Genomic DNA, 18,282 nt, shown 5'->3' with positions numbered 1-18,282 from the left:
TTTTGTCTCCTTAGGTACATTTAGTCCTAGGTATTTTATTCTTTTTGTGGCAATGTTGAATGGGATTGTTTCCTTAATTTCTCTTTCTGATCTTTCATTGTTAGTGTATAGGAATGCAAGAGATTTCTGTGCATTAATTTTGTATCCTGCTACTTTACGAAATTCATTGATTAGTTCCAGCAGTTTTGTGGGGGCATCTTTAGGATTATCTATGTATAGTATCATGCCATCTGCAAACAGTGACAGTTTTACTTCTTTTCCAATTTATATTCCTTTTCTTTCTTTTTCTTCTCTGATTGCCATGGCTAGGACTTCCAAAACTATCTTGAATACTGGTGAGAGTGGACATCCTTGCTTATTCCTGTTCTTAGAGGAAATGCTTTCATTTTTTCACCATTGAGAATGATGTTGGCTGTGGGTTTGTCATACGTGGCCTTTATTATGTTGAGGAAGGTTCCCTCTATGCCCAGTTTCTGGAGAGTTTTTATCATAAATGGGTGTGGAATTTTGTCAAAAGCTTTTTCTGCATCTATTGAGGTAATCATATGTTTTTTATTCTTCAATTTGTTAATATGGTGTATCACATTGATTTATTTGCATATATTAAAGAATCCTTGTATCTCCAGGATAAAACCCACTTAATCATGGTGTATGATGCTTTTAATGTATTGTTGGCTTCTGTTTGCTAGTACTTTGTTGAGGATATTTGCATCTATATTCATGAGGGATATAGGTCTGTAATATTCTTTTTTTGTAGTATCTTTGTCTGGTTTTGGTATCAGGGTGATGGTGGTCTCCTACAATGAGTTTAGAAGTGTTCCTTCCTCTGCAATTTTCTGGAGCAGTTTGAGAAGGATGGTTGTTAGCTCCTCTCTAAATGTTTGATAGAATTCACCTGTGAAGCCATCTAGTCCTGGACTTTTGTTTGATGGAAGATTTTTAATCACAGTTTCAATTTCATTACTTGTGATTGGTCTGTTCATATTTTCTATTTCTTCCTGGTTCAGTCTTGGAAGGTTATTCTTTTCTAAGAATTTGTACATTTCCTCCAGGTGGTCTATTTTATTGACATAGAGTTGCTTGTAGTAGTCTCATGATGCCTTGTATTTCTGCAGTGTCCACTGTAAATTCTCCTTTTTCATTTCTAATTTTATTGGTTTGAGCATTCTCCCTCTTTTTGTTGATAAGCTCGCTAAAGGTTTATCAATTTTGTTTATCTTCTCAAAGAACCAGCTTTTAGTTTTATTGCTCTTTGCTACTGTTTTCTTTGTTTCTATTTCATTTATTTCTGCTCTGATATTTACGATTTCTTTCCTTCTACTAACTTTGGGTTTTGTTTGTTCTTCTTTCTCTAGTTCTTTTAAGTGTAAGATTAGATTGTTTATTTGAGATTTTTCTTATTTCTTAAGGTAGGATTGTATTGCTATAACTTCCCTCTTAGAACTGTTTTTGCTGTCTCCCATAGGTTTTGGATAGTCTTGTTTTCATTGTCATTTGTCTCTAAGTGTTTTTAAATTTCCTGTTTGATTTCTTCAGTGATCTCTTGGTTATTTAGTAGTGTATTGTTTAGCCTCCATGTGTTTGTGCTTTTAAAGTTTTTTTCCCTGTAATTTAATTCTAATCTCATAGTGTTCTGGTTGGAAAAGACGACTGATACAATTTCAGTTATCTTAAATTTACTGAGGCTTGATTGGTGACCCAAGATGTGATCTATCCTGGAGAATGTTCTGTGTGCACTTGAGAAGAAAGTGTAATCTGCTGCTTTCGGATGGAATTTCCTGTAAATATCCATTAAATCTACCTGGTCTATTGTGTCATTTGAAGCTTGTGTTTCCTTATTAATTTTCTGTCTGGATGATCTGTCCACTGGTGTAAGTGAGGTGTTAAAGTCCCCCACTATTATTGTGTTACTGTCGATTTCCTCTTTTATAGATGTTAGCCATTTACCTTATGTACTGAGGTGCTCCTATGTTGGGTGCATATATAATTTTTATATCTTCCTCTTGGACTGATCCCTTGATAATTATGTAGTGTCCTTCCTTGCCTCTTGTTACATTCTTTATTTTAAAGTCTATTTTATCTGATATGAGTATTGTTACTCCAGCTTTCTTTTGATTTCCATCTACATGGAATATCTTTTTCTAACCCCTCACTTTCAGTCTGTATGTGTCCCTAGGTCTGAAGTCGGTCTCTTGTAGATAGCATATATATATATGGGTCTAGTTTTTGTATCCATTCAGCGAGCCTGTGTCTTTTGGTTGGAGCATTTAATCCATTCACTTTTAAGATAATTATCGATATGTATGGTCCTATTACCATTTTCTTAACTGTTTCAGGTTTATTTTTGCAGGTACTTTTTTTCTCTGGTGTTTCCCACTTAGAGAAGTTCCTTTAACATTTGTTGTAGAGCTGGTTTGGTGGTGCTGAATTCTCTTAGCTTTTGCCTGTCTGTAGAGCTTTTGATTTCTCCATCGAATCTGAATGAGATCCTTGCCTGGTAGAGTAATCTTGGTTGTAGGCTCTTCCCTTGCATCACTTTAAGTATATCAAGCCCTTCTGGCTTGTAGAGTTTCTGCTGAAAAATCAGCTGTTAACCTTATGGGAGTTCACTTGTATATTATTTGTCATTTTTCCCTTGTTGCTTTTAATAATTTTTCTTTGTCTTTAATTTTTGTCAATTTAATTACTATGTGTCTCAGCGTGTTTCTCCTTGGGTTTATCCTTCCTGGGACTCTCTGCACTTCCTGGACTTGGGTGGCTATTTCCTTTCCCATGTTAGGGTGTTTTTGACTCTAATCACTTCAAATATTTTCTCAGGTCTTTCTCTCTCTCTTCTCCTTCTGAGACCCCTATAATGCGAATGTTGGTGTATTTAATGTTGTCCCAGAGGTCTCTTAGGCTGTCTTCATTTCCTTTCATTCTTTTTTCTTTATTCTGTTCCGTGGCAGTGAATTCCACCATTCTGTCTTCCAGGTCACTTATCTGTTCGTCTGCCTCAGTTATTCTGCTACTGATTCCTTCTAGTGTATTTTTCATTTCAGTTATTGTATTGCTCATCTCTATTTGTTTGTTCTTTAATTCTAGGTCTTTGTTAAACATTTCTTGCATCTTCTTGAACTTTGCCTGCATTCTTTTTCCGAAGTCCTGGATCATCTTCACTATAATTATTCTGAATTCCTTTTTCTGGAAGGTTGCCTATCTCCACTTCATTTAGTTGTTTTTCTGGGGTTTTATCTTGTTCCTTCATCTGGTACATAGTACTCTGCCTTTTCATTTTGTGTATCTTTCTGTGAATCTGGTTTTTGTTCCACAGGCTGCAGGACTGTAGTTCTTCTTGATTCTGCTGTCTGCCCTCTGGTGGATGAGGTTATCTAAGAGGCTTGTACAAGCTTCCAGATGGGAGGGACTTGTGGTGGGTAGTGCTGGGTGTTGCTCTGGTGGGCAGAGCTCAGGAAAACTTTAATCTGCTTGTCTGCTGATGGGTGGGGCTGAGTTCCCTCCCTGTTGGTTGTTTGGTCTGAGGAGACACAGCAATGGAGCCTGGAGGCTCTTTGGTGGGGATAATGGTGGACTCCAGGAAGGCTCACACTAAGGAGTGCTTCCCAGAACTTCTGCTGCCCGTGTCTCTGTCCCCGCGGTGAGCCACAGCCTACCCCCACCTCTGCAGGAGACCTTCTAACACTAGCAGGTAGGCCTGGTTCAGTCTCCTATGGGGTCACTGCTCCTTCCCCCTGGGTCCTGATGCACACACTACTTTGTATGTGCCCTGCATGAGTGGAATCTCTGTTTCCCCCAGTCCTGTCAAAGTCCTGCAATCAAATCCCGCTAGCCTTCAAAGTCTGATTCTCTGAGAATTCCTCCTCCCGTTGCTGTTCCCCAGGTTGGGAAGCCTGGCATGGGGCAAAGAACCTTCAATCCAGTGGGTGGACTGTGGTATAATTGTTTTCCAGTTTGTGAGTCACCCACCCAGTGGTTATGGGGTTTTGTTTTATTGTGATTCGGTATGGTTATATCTATATTATCTACAGGTGACCCTGGAACAACAAGCGTTTGAACTACGTAGGTTCACTTAAATGTGGATTTTTTTTTCAGTAAATCCATACAGTTTTATACAGTCTGTGGGCTGATCAGCAGAGGGCTGATCATGGGGCTTGAGCATCCATGGCTTTTGGTATAGATGGGGGCTCCTGAAAGTAATCCTCCTCGGATACTGAGAGACTATTTATAAATGTGATCATAGTGTTCTAAGTGTTTTACTTATCTTATTTAATATCCATTTAAAATTCCTAACAACCTTATGAAGAAGAGATGAGCATTTCCATCTTCTTTTAACAGGTGAGAAATCAGAGGTTTTACATTTTTCCAGGATTTGCCTAAGCTCACCCAATAACTATGCAGTGAACCAAGATGTGAACCCAGGTAATCTGAATTCAGAGGTCACCTCTAATGGGGAATGAATTGCTCATAGATCTCTTTGGTTCCAAAGCCCATGCTCATACTTGGAAAAGAGAAAATTTTAATATTCAATGACTTGACAGGCTGTGAAAATAATTAGAAGGAAAGAATTAAACCCCAGGGTATCAGTGCCATTCATTTACGGATGCACCATAACTTTATCCTGACTTCGTATTGTCCCCTGAATAAAACCCAAGATCACATTATCATTGCTTTGACATTACTATATTGAAAAAGGTCTGGTGTCTTCTGCATGAATTAATCCTAAAATTAGAAGGCAGAAGAGGAACAAAAATGGAAACATGTACCAAAGACAGTGTAAATGAATGGACTTGGAGAAATAGTGTCCGTGTGACTGTACAGATCGGAAAGGGAGTTTTCAGTAACACATGAAGATGATCACAGCAAGCTCAGGGTTCCTGTACCTTCTACTGTCAAGTTTGGAATTAACACTCTTTAACTTGCAGTCAAAGAAAACATTTCCTTGAGGTAGCTGATTGGCAATTTGCCTCCAGTAAATGAGTGATATTTCTAATCAGTGGCAAGTGGCTGAAAATTCAGGATCCTTCACTCTGACTCTCAGGCTTCACAAGAGTGGGAGCTGATGATGCTCAGGGACAAGGGCATTTGCTCAGCTATACCCCCGCTGTTCATGGTCCAGCTCTTTGTTGTTTGTTAGAAGCTGACACATTTCCCAAGCCTGAAATCTCAGAATTAGTCTCTGTCCTCCTTTTCTTCTCCTCTAAGCCACACTTCATCAAACCTCATCCACTTAACACCCTAAAGAGAGTTAATCTCTTCTCACCAGCCTCACTCCCTCACCCTCAGTCCATCTCTTCCTCCTATTTTGCCTCAGTCATTCTAAAGTCTTCCCAATCTGGTCTCTAAATTCCCCCTTTTCCTGTTACACTGTAATCCATTCTCCACATTGTACCTGATTAGTCTTTATAAAATACAGATCTGATCATGTAAACTTCCTGATTGAAAACCTATATTAATACCAATTGATCTTTGATACTGTCTGGGTTTCTTAATATGGTTTCCTAGGACTTCATGATTTGATCTTATTTTTTCATCAGTTGACACTCCCCTTTCTCTGTGACCTTTCCTGTAACTCGGACCCAACAGTTCTTCCCCAAAACATACCAAGCTGTGTCATAACTCATACCTTTGAAAAGAGTGACACCAATTAAAAATTTTACTTAGTGTATTTTCAGTTTTATTTTCATGTATTAACTTGCTACCTGTACTCCTGTTTCAAACCTCAGAAAATATCTAACTCAGACACTTGGGATCCAAAACCAAGTCATGGCTTCCTGAAAGATAGTCTCAGCCAGGCCAAGACAGAGGCTTCTGAAGCAAGATTTCAGACACATTTCTGAACCCAAGACTTGAGATGGAGCTACCTGCAGTCAGGACACTTTTGTTGTTTAAGAGCATATAGGTGTTGCTCTTGTACTTATTCCTTGATGCTAAATATCCTTGATGCCTATTAATTCCCTGTTCTGTCAGGGACAGACTGACAACACATTTAATAGCTACACTCTGCTGGCCAGGCATCCTCCCATCCTTGCTCTCCTCTCTCCTCTGAGGAAGGCACCATGTGCCACTGTGAAAATGGGGCTCTTGGGCTTCCCTGGTGGCACAGTGGTTGAGAGTCTGCCTGCCGATGCAGGGGTCACGGGCTTGTGCCCTGGTCCGGGAAGATCCCACATGCTACAGAGCGGCTGGGCCCGTGAGCCACGGCGGCTGGGCCTGCGTGTCTGGAGCCTGTGCTCTGCAACAGGGGAGGCCAAAACAGTGAGAGGCCCGCATACCACAAAAAAAAAAAAAATGGGGCTCTTGCCAGAGATGACAATTATCAAGCTCTTTAGGGGCCACAACTTGGTCACATGGTACTAGAAATCAGAGGCAGCAGTGAGAACAGACATGGAGCCAATGGTCTCTTCTTCTATAGGTTCATTCACTTTCCTCTTGCACCATCAGAGGAAAAGATCACAAAGACAAAAGATGGCTATGTAAAAGCAACGTGACCAGATAAAAGGGGGGACTGGTTACTCAAACTGGGGCTAATGGGGACTTTAACAAGGGGGTTGAAGATGGGAGGAGAGTCCATAAGCAGTTGTAAAACTGAGCCGATCCAGGGGATGCCATATACTCAGACCTAAGCACATAAGGGGACGTTTGCACATGTCCTGAATGAGACACTTCAGGCCACAGGTGATGTAACAGAGAAGAGCAAACGTGACTCCATATTGAATCTATCCGTTTAAGCTGCTTGTGCTCTGTTGCAAGTGCCATTGGCATGTGTCATTTCTTACACTCTACGAAGAGCAGCAGTGAGAAAGAGCCGTTGTGTGTCAATCATGTAGTTCTTGAGAAATACAAGAAGTTGCCCATCTTTGCCATGCTGACTTTCCAAGGATATTTAACAGAGGAAGAGTAGGCATATGGAGTTGGACAAGAGAGTGCATTTCGATCTTCAATAAAGCAGTTAGGACCTGGAGTTTTCCCATATGGAGAGACAATGTGGTATAATGGAAAGAACATGAGCACCAGATGATGTGTCAGCCCAGTCTCACTCTACACAGAGTCATTTGGCAATGGGGTGATGGCTAAAGTCCAGGGTCACACCCTCTCCCAGTTCTCTTCCCTCTCCTTCTGCTCCCCTCCTACCTACTTCATTAGCATAACTGTATATTTCAATCTGTTCACTCTTGTCACCCAAATTGCCAATTCTGGGCAATTAGTTTTGGTGCTGGATAAGTCAGTTAGCCTCTCTGGGCCCCAGATCTCTCATATATGAAAGGAGGCGTTGGAACAGATGGTTGCAAACCTCCCTTTGAGCCTTCTGACGTTATGCGTGAGAATTTCTATTCCTCAAAATCCACTCCCTTGAGAGCTTTGACTTTCGAGGATCCAAGGAGGGGACAGTTTTGCTCTGTATTCAGCAAGTCACGGGTTTGGATTTCTCACTGGTATCTTTCAATTGTGTTCAAACGGCCAGAAGAGAAATGCTGTGGTGTATTTATAAACCAGCGACTAATGTGACGTTGAACACTTAAGAGGCAACACCATGCCAGACACAGTGGCTGAGTATTCATTAGAACATTTTAATCTCAGAGTTAAACATTAAAATGTTCAGAAGGCCTTCATGTGTGACTGATCTTAACCACAAACTGCTGTTCCAAATTATGGCTCGGTTTTCAGTTTGGTGGAACAATGCCTAAGTCCTTTCTCTCACGTGAATTTTTTATTTATTTTTCAGTATTATTAAACATCCATATCCACAATGCAAAATGAATGCCTTTTTCTCCATGAAGGGGAAAACGTTCAAAGAACTGCTCTCCTTTTCATACAAGTTTGCTCATAAAAACTGCTCTTTCTTTGATTGGATTTGGGGACTTCAGCACCAAACAGTAATATGACTTTTAGGACATGATGAAAACTTTCTGGGTTGGAAGTACAAAGGGAAAGAGCATTTATTAATCTTTCAGTATGGGTCTAGCACAGCATTCCCAGAATCCCAGGCATTCACAGAAAGCTTGTTAAAGGGATGAACGAACAAACACACACATGGTAAAGGCACGCTGCAGAGCTTTCCCATTTAATGCCCAGTGCAGGCCACTCTGATAGACTGCAGGACCTACACTAGAGGAAGGAAAGGTGCCCAAGGTCCCCTAGCTGGTAAGTGGTGAAGCAAGAATTTGAATGGATACAAAGCTCATTTTTGAGGGAGAAAAAGTGGAACATAAAGACACTTTCTCATGACATAGATACAACTATAGTATTGGATTTGCTTTTACTCTATTGGGGACATTATGTGCCTATAGATAATATAATAGACTTTAAAGAATGCAGGATTTGAGATTAGAGAGATAGGAGTCAAGGACTCCTGCCTCTGCTTTTAGTAGCTGTGTAACTTTGGGCAAGTTCATTGACACCAGGGCTCAGTTTCCTGATCTACAAAATAAGGATCGCAATACCTAGAAAGGTCTTTCTCAGGATTAGAGAAAATATGCACAGAGTAACCCCATATATCCTGATGCCTTTTGGTGTTCAACTAACGGCAGCTATTATTACGACTGTAGGTGCTGATTAAATATTTTGTGAATGGTAGCCTCGATGACACAAACATTTAAACAGCTCGGTACCACTTCAATCTCTCAAAAGTGAAACAACATACATAACCTTTTGAAACCTCTAATGAGCAAGTGAAAGTGAAAGTTCTGGCACTAAAAAGTCATGACTGTAAGAGAGGTAATAATTAGTGTGAGCTGTCTGGAGTATCATTAACTTGACTTCTAATTTTGTTTGGGACAAAGGTCTTCACAATGCATAATCAGTTCAAACCCCTAAAAGAAAACAGATAATGCCTGAGCTGCATTCATACATCCTTTCCTTACTGCTGAAGTTCCTTGTTATGGCTCTAAAGAGCTCCCTGCACACTTCTGTACCTTCCAGGTGATTTTTGTTTTGTGCTTAGCAGTCATGAAGTGAATAACATATCTCACATACTTTCTTGGTTTCTGTATCAGCAGCTCTTTCAGTTACACACCCTGATGTGCTAGGCCTGCCTGCTTGACTGAGTGTTGTTGCTAATGGGTTTTTTTCTGCTTATCTTGCAAGAATAGAGAGCTGTTCTGGTTTTAGTTTGTATGCAATGGAGCTAGTTAGCCCTCGGTCTTCCTTTACACACATAAACACTAAAGTAAGAGTGCTGGATGGTGTTGCCAATCCAAAGGCTGTAAATGGTATGAACATGTAGACTTTGATTATATTTAAAAGTAGACAAAAATCAAATTTAAACTCTTTTGCCTAATGCTTGAGAAAGACAGATGTTGGGGGAGGCAGGGAAGCAGTGTGTTAATGAAGAGTGTAATGTCTAAAGACAAAAGTCCTGGATTCAAATTTTAGCCAAGCAAGCCATGATCACTTTCCTTATCATCATCAAAACAATTATTACAACAAAAACTACAAAAGCAACCAAAACAACAGCTGTCCCCTTTGTGCCGAGTGCTGACTAGCCATTTAAAATGTCTTATATCACTTAAACTTCACAATATTAAGAGAAATATACTGTGTCTTTATTATTATTTTTTTTTAAGTCAAAGATTGTCAGGCAATGGTATTGTGACCTAGGTCTCCAAGGGGTAAATTACAACCAAGATTCACACATGGATGGTCTGACTTCAAATTCATGCTCTTTTTACTGTGTCACTCTACATCTCCACTCATATCCTATATGGGTAATCATGTTGAGGTCACATAAACTCTCTAAATCTGTTTCCTCATCTGTGTAGTTGTCAGTATTAACTAGAGCACATTATTATTTGTGGATCAATTACAATAATACATAAAAGTATTCACTGTCTGCTGTAATGTTATTCTATTCATGATGAGACTATTTTTATCCCTTGCAAGAGATACTGTACTCCTGACATTTTAACAGCAACAATATCTGCCATCTCCCTCCCCAGGATACAGAAAAGTTTTGCCCCCAATATCTCATTACTTCCTCCCCTTTTTACTTCATATAGTCACCAAACTAGTGCTGCCCACTGGTAGATGTCTGAGGGGCAGTTCCTCACTCTCAAGACTACAATGGATAAAAGCATACTGGAGGGTAAGTCCTATTTTTGTCCCTGTTTACAACAAGCCCCTCAGCAAGGGTATCTAGGAAGTGTTGGTAGAACATGGGATGGAAGTCGGAGTGGAAAAGTCAGTTTACAAAAAGGGGACAAGGACATCTGCACATCCGACAAAGAATATTTCTATTTCATGGACTCTGTTTCCCCCTTTTCTGCTTTGTCTGCTGCTCCGTGTTCAGCCTGCCAGTAGGGGGTGCTAGAAGGAGACTACAAGCTTGGAGAAGGAAGAAGGGACTTACTGACTCCTTCCCCTCCCTGTGGCTCCCTGCCTGTTTCTTGATCCTGCATGCACTCTAGGTACACGCTTTCACACCTTCAGCAGCACTTCTTTCCTAGAGCAGCAGCTAAGACCAATTTGTAGTTTTTTCAATTTCTGCAGCAAACCCTTGCAGCTAAGTCATGCCCCCTCCAGAATCAGCAGCATAAGCGGACCAGAACACTTCCCTCAGGGGACAGGGTGCCAGCCCCAAAGGGTGCCTGCACTGAGCTGAGACAGAACAACCAGAAGAGCAGCACCCCCTCCTCAGATGCCTAAACTTCATCTCTTTTGTGCCCCTCGTCCAAGCTTCTCAGTGTTAAGAATTCCAATCTTTTCCCTTCCCTTTCTGTAGTCACCACCTCCATGAAACCTCAAGGCTCTCCTTTTGTCTTTTCACTTATCAACAGTTTTATACCTAGTTAACAGTGCATTTATTTATTTATTTTTTATATCTTTACTGGAGTATAATTGCTTTACAATGTTGTGTTAGTCTCTACTGTACAACAAAGTGAATCAGCTATAAGTATACATATATCTCCATATCCCCTACCGCTTGAGCCTCCCTCCCATCCTCCCTATTCTACCCCTCTAGGTCATCACAAAGCACCGAGCTGATCTCCCTATGCAATGCAGCAGCTTCTCACTAGCCATCCATTTTACATTTGGTAGTGTATATGTGTCAATGATACTCTCTCACTTTGTCCCAGCTTATCCTTCCCCTGCTGTGTCCTCACCTCCATTCTCTATGTCTGTGTCTTTATCCCTGCCCTGCCACTAGGTTCATCAGTACCATTTTTTTAGATTCCATATATGCACATAGGCATACTGTATTTGTTTTTCTCTTCCTGACTTACTTCACTCTGTATGACAAACTCTAGGTCCATCCACCTCATTACAAATAACTCAATTTCATTCCTTTTTATGGCTGAGTAATATTCCATTGTATATATGTGCCACATCTTCTTTATCCATTCATCTGTTGATGGACATTTAGGTTGCTTCCATGTCCTGGCAATTGTAAATAGTGCTGCAATGAACATTGTGGTATATGTATCTTTCTGAATTATGGTTTTCTCAGGGTATATGCCAGGTAGTGGAATTGCTGGGTCATATGGTAGTTCTATTTTTAGTTTTTTAAGGAACCTCCATACTGTTCTCCATAGTGGCTGTATCAATTTACATTCCCACCAACAATGCATGAGGGCTCCCTTTTCTCCACACCCTCTCCAGCATTTATTGTTTGTAGATTTTTTGATGATGGCCATTCTGATCAGTGGGAGGTGATACCTCATTGTGGTTCTGATTTGCATTTTTCTAATGATTAGTGATGTTGAGAGTCTTTTCATGTGTTTGTTGGCAATCTGTATGTCTTCTTTGGAGAAATGTCTATTTAGGTCTTCAGCCTATTTTTGGATTGGTACAAGACACAACGAAGGACACTATATAATGATCAAGGGATCAATCCAAGAAGAAGATATAACAATTGTAAATATCTATGAACCCAACATAGGAGCACCTCAATGCATAAGGCAAATGGTAACAGTCATTAAATGGGAAATCAACAGTAACACAATAATAGTAGGTGACTCTAACATTCCACTTACACTAATGGACAGATCATCCAAACAGAAAATAAATAAGGAAACACAAGCTTTAAATGACACATTAGATGAGATGGATTTAATTGATATTTATAGGACATTCCATCCAAAAACAACAGAATATACTTTCTTCTCAAGCACACATGGAATATTCTCCAGGATAGATCACATCTTGGTTTACAAATCAAGCCTCGGTAAATTTAAGAAAATTGAAATTGTATCAAGCATCTTTTCAGGCCACAGTGCTATGAGCCTAGATATCAATTACAGGGGAAAAAAAACTGTAAAAAATACAAACACATGGATGCTAAACAATATGCTACTAAACAACCAAGAGATCACTGAAGAAATCAAAGAGGAAATCAAAACATACCTAGAAACAAATGATAATGAAAACATGACAGCCCAAAACCTATGGGATGCAGCAAAAGCAGTTCTAAGAAGGAATTTTATAGCAATACAATCCTACCTCAAGAAACAAGAAAAATCTCAAATAAACCTTACACCTAAAACCAGTTAGAGAAAGAAGAACAAAAAATATCCTAAAGTTAGAAGGAAAGAAATAATAAAGATCAGATCATAAATAAATGAAAAAGAAATGAAGGAAACAGCAGCTAAGATCAATAAAACTAAAACCTGGTTCTTTGAAAAGATAAACAAAATTGATAAACCATTAGCCAGACTCATCAGGAAAAAAGGGAGACTACTCAAATCAGCAGAATTAGAAATGAAAAGCAGAAAAAAACAACTGACACTGCAGAAATACAAAGGATCATGAGAGACTACTACAAGCAACTATATGCCAATAAAATGGACAACCTGGAAGAAATGGACAAATTCTTAGAAAAGTACAACCTTACATGACTGAACTAAGAAGAAATAGTAAACATGAACAGACCAATCACAAGCACTGAAATTGGAACTGTGATGAAAAATTTTCCAAACAAACAAAAGCCCAGGGCCAGATGGCTTCACAGGCAAATTCTATCAAACATTTAGAGAAGAGCTAACACCTATCCTTCTCAAACTCTTCCAAAATATAGCAGAGGGAGGAACACTCTCAAACTCATTCTACAAGGCCACCATCACTCTGATAACAAAACCAGACAAAGATGTCACCAAAAAAGAAAACTACAGGCCAATATCACTGATGAACATAGATGCAAAAATCCTCAACAAAATACTAGCAAACAGAATCCAAAAGCACATTAAAAGGATTATACACCATGATAAAGTGATGTTTATCCCAGGAATGCAAAGATTCTTCAATATATGCAAAAGAATCAATGTGATATACCATATTAACCAACTGAAGGATAAAAACCATATGATCATCTCAATAGATGCAGAAAAAGCTTTTGACAAAATTCAACACCCATTTATGATAAACTCTCCAGAAAGTGGGCATAGAGGGAACCTACCTCAGCATAATAAAATCCATATATGACAAACACAGCCAACATCATTCTCAGTGATGAAAATCTGAAAGCATTACCTCTAAGATCAGGAGGAAGACAAGGTTGCCCACTCTCACTGCTATTATTCAACATAGTTTTGGAAGTTTTAGCCATGGCAATCAGAGAAGAAGAAGAAAGGAAAGGAATCCAAATTGGAAAAGAAGAAGTAAAACTGTCACTGTTTGCAAATGACATGATACTATACATAGAGAATCCTAAAGATACTACCAGAAAACTACTAGAGCTAATCAATGAATTTGGTAAAGTAGCAGGATACAAAATTAATGCACAGAAATCTCTTGCCTTTCTATATACTAACAATGAAAAATCAGAAGGAGAAATCAAGGAAACACTCCCATTTATGACTGCAACAAAAAGAATAAAATACCTAGGAATAAACTTACTTAAGGAAGCAAAAGACCTGTATGCAGAAAACTATAAGAAACTGATGAAAGAAATCAAAGATGATACAAACAGATGGGAAGATATACCATGTCCTTGGATTGGGAGAATCAACACTGTGAAAATGACTATACTACAAAGCAATCTACAGATTCAATGCAATCCCTATCAAATTACCAATGGCATTTTTTACAGAACTAGAACAAAAAATTTTACAATTTGTATGGAAACACAGAAGACCCCAAATAGCCAAAGCAATCTTGAGGAAGAAAACAGAGCTGGAGGAATCAAGCTCTCTGACTTCAGACCATACTACAAAGCTACAGTAATCAAGACAGTATGGTACTGGCACAAAAACAAATATAGATCAATGGAACAGGATAGAAAGCCCAGAGTTAAACCCACACACATATGGTCAACTTATCTTTGACAAAGGAGACAAGAAGATTCAATGGAGAAAAGACAGTCTCTTCAATAAGTGGAGCTGGGAAAACTGGACAGCTACATGTAAAAGAATGAATAGAACACTCCCTGACACCATATACAAAAATAAACTCAAAATGGATTAAAGAGCTAAATGTAAGGCCAGACACTATAAAACTCTTAGAGGGAAACACAGGCAGATCACTCTATGAGATAAATCACAGCAAGATCCTTTTTGACCCACCTCCTAGAGTAATGGAAATAAAAACAATATACAAATAGGACCTAATGAAACTTAAAAGCTTTTACAGAGCAAAGGAAACTATAAACAAGATGAAAAGATAACCCTCAGAATGGGAGAAAATATTTGTAAATGAAGCAACTGACAAAGGATTAATCTCCAAAATATACAAGCAGCTCATGCAGCTCAATATCAAAAAGAAAATAAAAGAATGCTTTTAGATTAAGTCCTCTCTGTTCAGTAAGTGCTGTGGGTCCTGTCTCCTGCCTGCACCCTCTGTGCACATTCTCCCAGTTACCCTTTTAGTCAGATAACAGGATTGAAGCATGTGACCTTTGGCAGGAGGGGGATGGGAACACAAAACCCAGGTGTCTGACAATATTCTGAGCATTTGGCTGGGAAGTGGGAGAGGACTGTCATTTATGAAGAATCTACTATGTGCAAACACTGTGTTAGCAGGTCAAATATGATACCTCCAAATCCTCACAACAGAACTGCAAGCCTCATATTATTAAATCTCTTTATAAAGTAGGTTTAAAGAGGATAAATAACATGCCCAAGGTTATACCAGTAGAAGAGTTGGGCTTCAGACCTGGGTTTGAGTGATGCAATAGTTTAGTCTCAATTAAGAAAGATAAAAGGAAACTCACATTTCTTTCTATTTTGTTAGGTTCAGCTCTCCAAAGGAGAGAGGGAGATGACAAAATATTTTGTTTAGAAGTGAAGGCTGTTCCCGTACATACATCTTGATAACAATGTTAATATTACGGTATGTATAATACCTACTAGTTGCTTACTGGCATTATTTTATTTCTGTGTACTATGAGGTGATTACTATTACGTTTACCCAATCTTTGGAGTAGGAAACAGGCTTAGAGACAAGAGGCAATTTGTCTAATGTCACTCAGCTGGCAAGTGGTATCCCAGGCTGTTTGGCTACTGAGGCCAGGTACCAAACCATTGTACCACCCTACCCTTCTCTTGCGTCCTTGAACTTCTCAGGGCACAGAAATTCTTTTCTTACTGCATAAACTAGAGAGGTGACACGGGATGATAGGGACCAGTATTTTTTAGTTTGGCTTGTTGGGAGTGGAAAGCAGGAGGAGGGCACTGGTTTTGTAGTGCCCGCTTAACCCCTGGTGCCTGGCCTCTCAGCTGTGTCTCAGGCAGCTCTAAAAGGCTCACTAAGGAAAGATGCAGGGCGTGTGTGCTCCCAGTCCCTTAATCCACTTTTCCCACATACATCCTTCGAGTCTCTCCTGTGTGTCTTTGTTTCATGCACACAGCTGAGCCAGCCGCATGAATGGGAAAGGCCCAGGATAGCACTGAGTGAGGCATCAAACACACTGGGCTTTGTAATTGCTGGGTCCTGGGGAATCATTGTTGTTGCTTCCCAGCCTTCACTCTCCCCCACAGTCTGCACTGGCTCTAATTAATGCTGACTAATTTGGAAGTTCCAGTTGCATCTACTGAAATAAAATATGTACAGCTGTGGAAATAATAAAAATGAAAACTCACTATGAGTGGCAGGGGGGTGGGGGAGAACCTTCACAAATTTCCATTGAGTCCTTAAAGGAAAAATATTGCTTTTCCTATCAAATAGCATTGCAGTTTCCCAGGGTGCAGTTTTCTCTGCTCCTAGGAATGTACACAATGGATGCGTGTATAAATACTTCTCCCCACCGTTTTGTTAGGGTTACAACACAGAAGTGGGGCTTTAATTAGGTTCTTTTTTTTTTTTTTTTTTTTTTTGTGGTACGCGGGCCTCTCACTGTTTTGGCCTCTCCCATTGCGGAGCACAGGCTCCGGACGCGCAGGCTCAGCGGCCATGGCTCACGGGCCCAGCTGCTCCGCGGCATGTGGGATCTTCCCGGACCGGGGCACGAACCCGCGTCCCCTGCATCGGCAGGCGGACTCTCACCCACTGCGCCACCAGGGAAGCCCTGACTAGTTTTTTAATAGGGCCTAAAACTGTTGGGCTAATAGCACATTTCAAATCAGCTTAAAATACAATTATTACTGGACTGAAGAGACACAAAACATGAGAAAAACTTCTTCTTAAGAGTGTAGGATCAATCTAGATACCATTTCTATTTCTCCTTTACCCTGTTGTGCCAGATCAATGCATTGTATCTGGTAGGTACATTTTTTTTTGAAATATAGTTGACTTACAATATTGTGTTAGTTTCAGGTGTACAGCAAAGTGATTCAGTAATATATTTTTTTCAGATTATAGTCCATTATAGGTTATTACAAGATATTGAATATAATTCTTTGTATTATGCAGTAAATCCTTGTTGCTTATCTATTTTGTATATAGTAGTTTATATCTGTTAATCCCATACTCCTAATTCACCCCTCCTTCCCTCACTCTCCTCTTTGGTAACCATAAGTTTGTTTTCTATGTCTGAGTTTGTTTCTGTTTTGTATATAGATTCATTTATATTATTTTTTTAGATTCCACATATAGTGTTTGACTTTTTCTGCCTGACTTCATATTCTCTAAGTCTATCCATGTTACTGCAAATGGCAATATTTCATTCATTTTTATGGCTGAGTAACATTCCATTGTATAAATATCATATCTTCTGAAGCCAATTGTCTGTTGATGGACATGGGTTGCTTCCATGTCCTGGCTATTGTAATAGTGCTGCTATGAACATTGGGGTGCACGTATATTTTCGAATTAGAGTTTTTGTTTTTTCCATGTATATGGGCCAAGGAGTGGGATTAATGGATCATATGGTAGCTCTATATTTAGTTTTTTAAAGAACCTCCATACTGGTTTTCCACAATGGCTCCACCAATTTACATTCCCCACCAACAGTACAGGAGAGTTCCCTTTTCTCCACACCCTCTCTAGCATTTATTATGATGATGGCCATTCTGACAAGTATGAGGTGATACCTCAGTGTGGCTTTGCTTTTTTAAGTACGGTTTGATGAGTTAATCAAAGGATTCCCCCAAACAATGAAAAATGTGGGAAGTCAGAAAAGAAGGGCAGGAAAAGGGACAAGATACATATTTAGCCCTTACTATGTGCTACACAATGTGCTTGAAATTTATTGACCTTACCTCAACCTCACAAAAATCTAAAGTGACTATTTAATCCAATTTTATCAATAATGAGGACTCTGGAGCTTAGAAAAACCACTCTATAAAGCTTCAAGAATCTTCACTCCCTGCTAAATCAAAGTCAGAGAACAGACTTCCCACCACCCATGTCCACATGTGGGTCATGCCCAGGAAGAAGCTTCAAGCTCTCATTAGGAGCTCTGGAGTTGGATCACCTGGGCCCAGATTCAGATTCCACCATTTACTAGCTGCCTGGCTCTAGGCAAGTAAACTAATCTTTTTAAGCCTCAGTTTCCCCATATAGAAAACTGGATTAATACTAATATCCATTTCATAGGGTTCTTGTGAGGATAAAATAAAATTAAAATGAAGTCCTTAGAATAATGTCTGAACTATAGCCAGGGCTTATACAGGCATACCTCGTTTTATTGTTCTTCACTTTATTGAGCTCCACAGAAATTGCATTTTTTTACAAATTGAAGGTTTGTAGCAACCCTGCATTGTCAGATTGTGGTTAGCATTTTTAGCAATCAAGTAGTTTTTAATTAAGGTATGTACATTGTTTTTTTAGACATAATGCTACTGCACACTTAATAGATGGTGTAGTGTAAGTATAACTTTTATATGCACTGAGAAACAAAAAAATATTTGTGTGAGTAGCTTTATTGCAATATTCACTTTATTGCAGTGGTCTGGAACAAAGCTGCAATATCTCCGA

The sequence above is a fragment of the Kogia breviceps genome, chromosome 7, assembly GCF_026419965.1.
Source record: "Kogia breviceps isolate mKogBre1 chromosome 7, mKogBre1 haplotype 1, whole genome shotgun sequence".
Classification (NCBI taxonomy): domain Eukaryota; kingdom Metazoa; phylum Chordata; class Mammalia; order Artiodactyla; family Physeteridae; genus Kogia; species Kogia breviceps.
The sequence above is the reverse complement of the archived record's forward strand: the minus strand, read 5'-3'. Positions refer to the sequence as shown.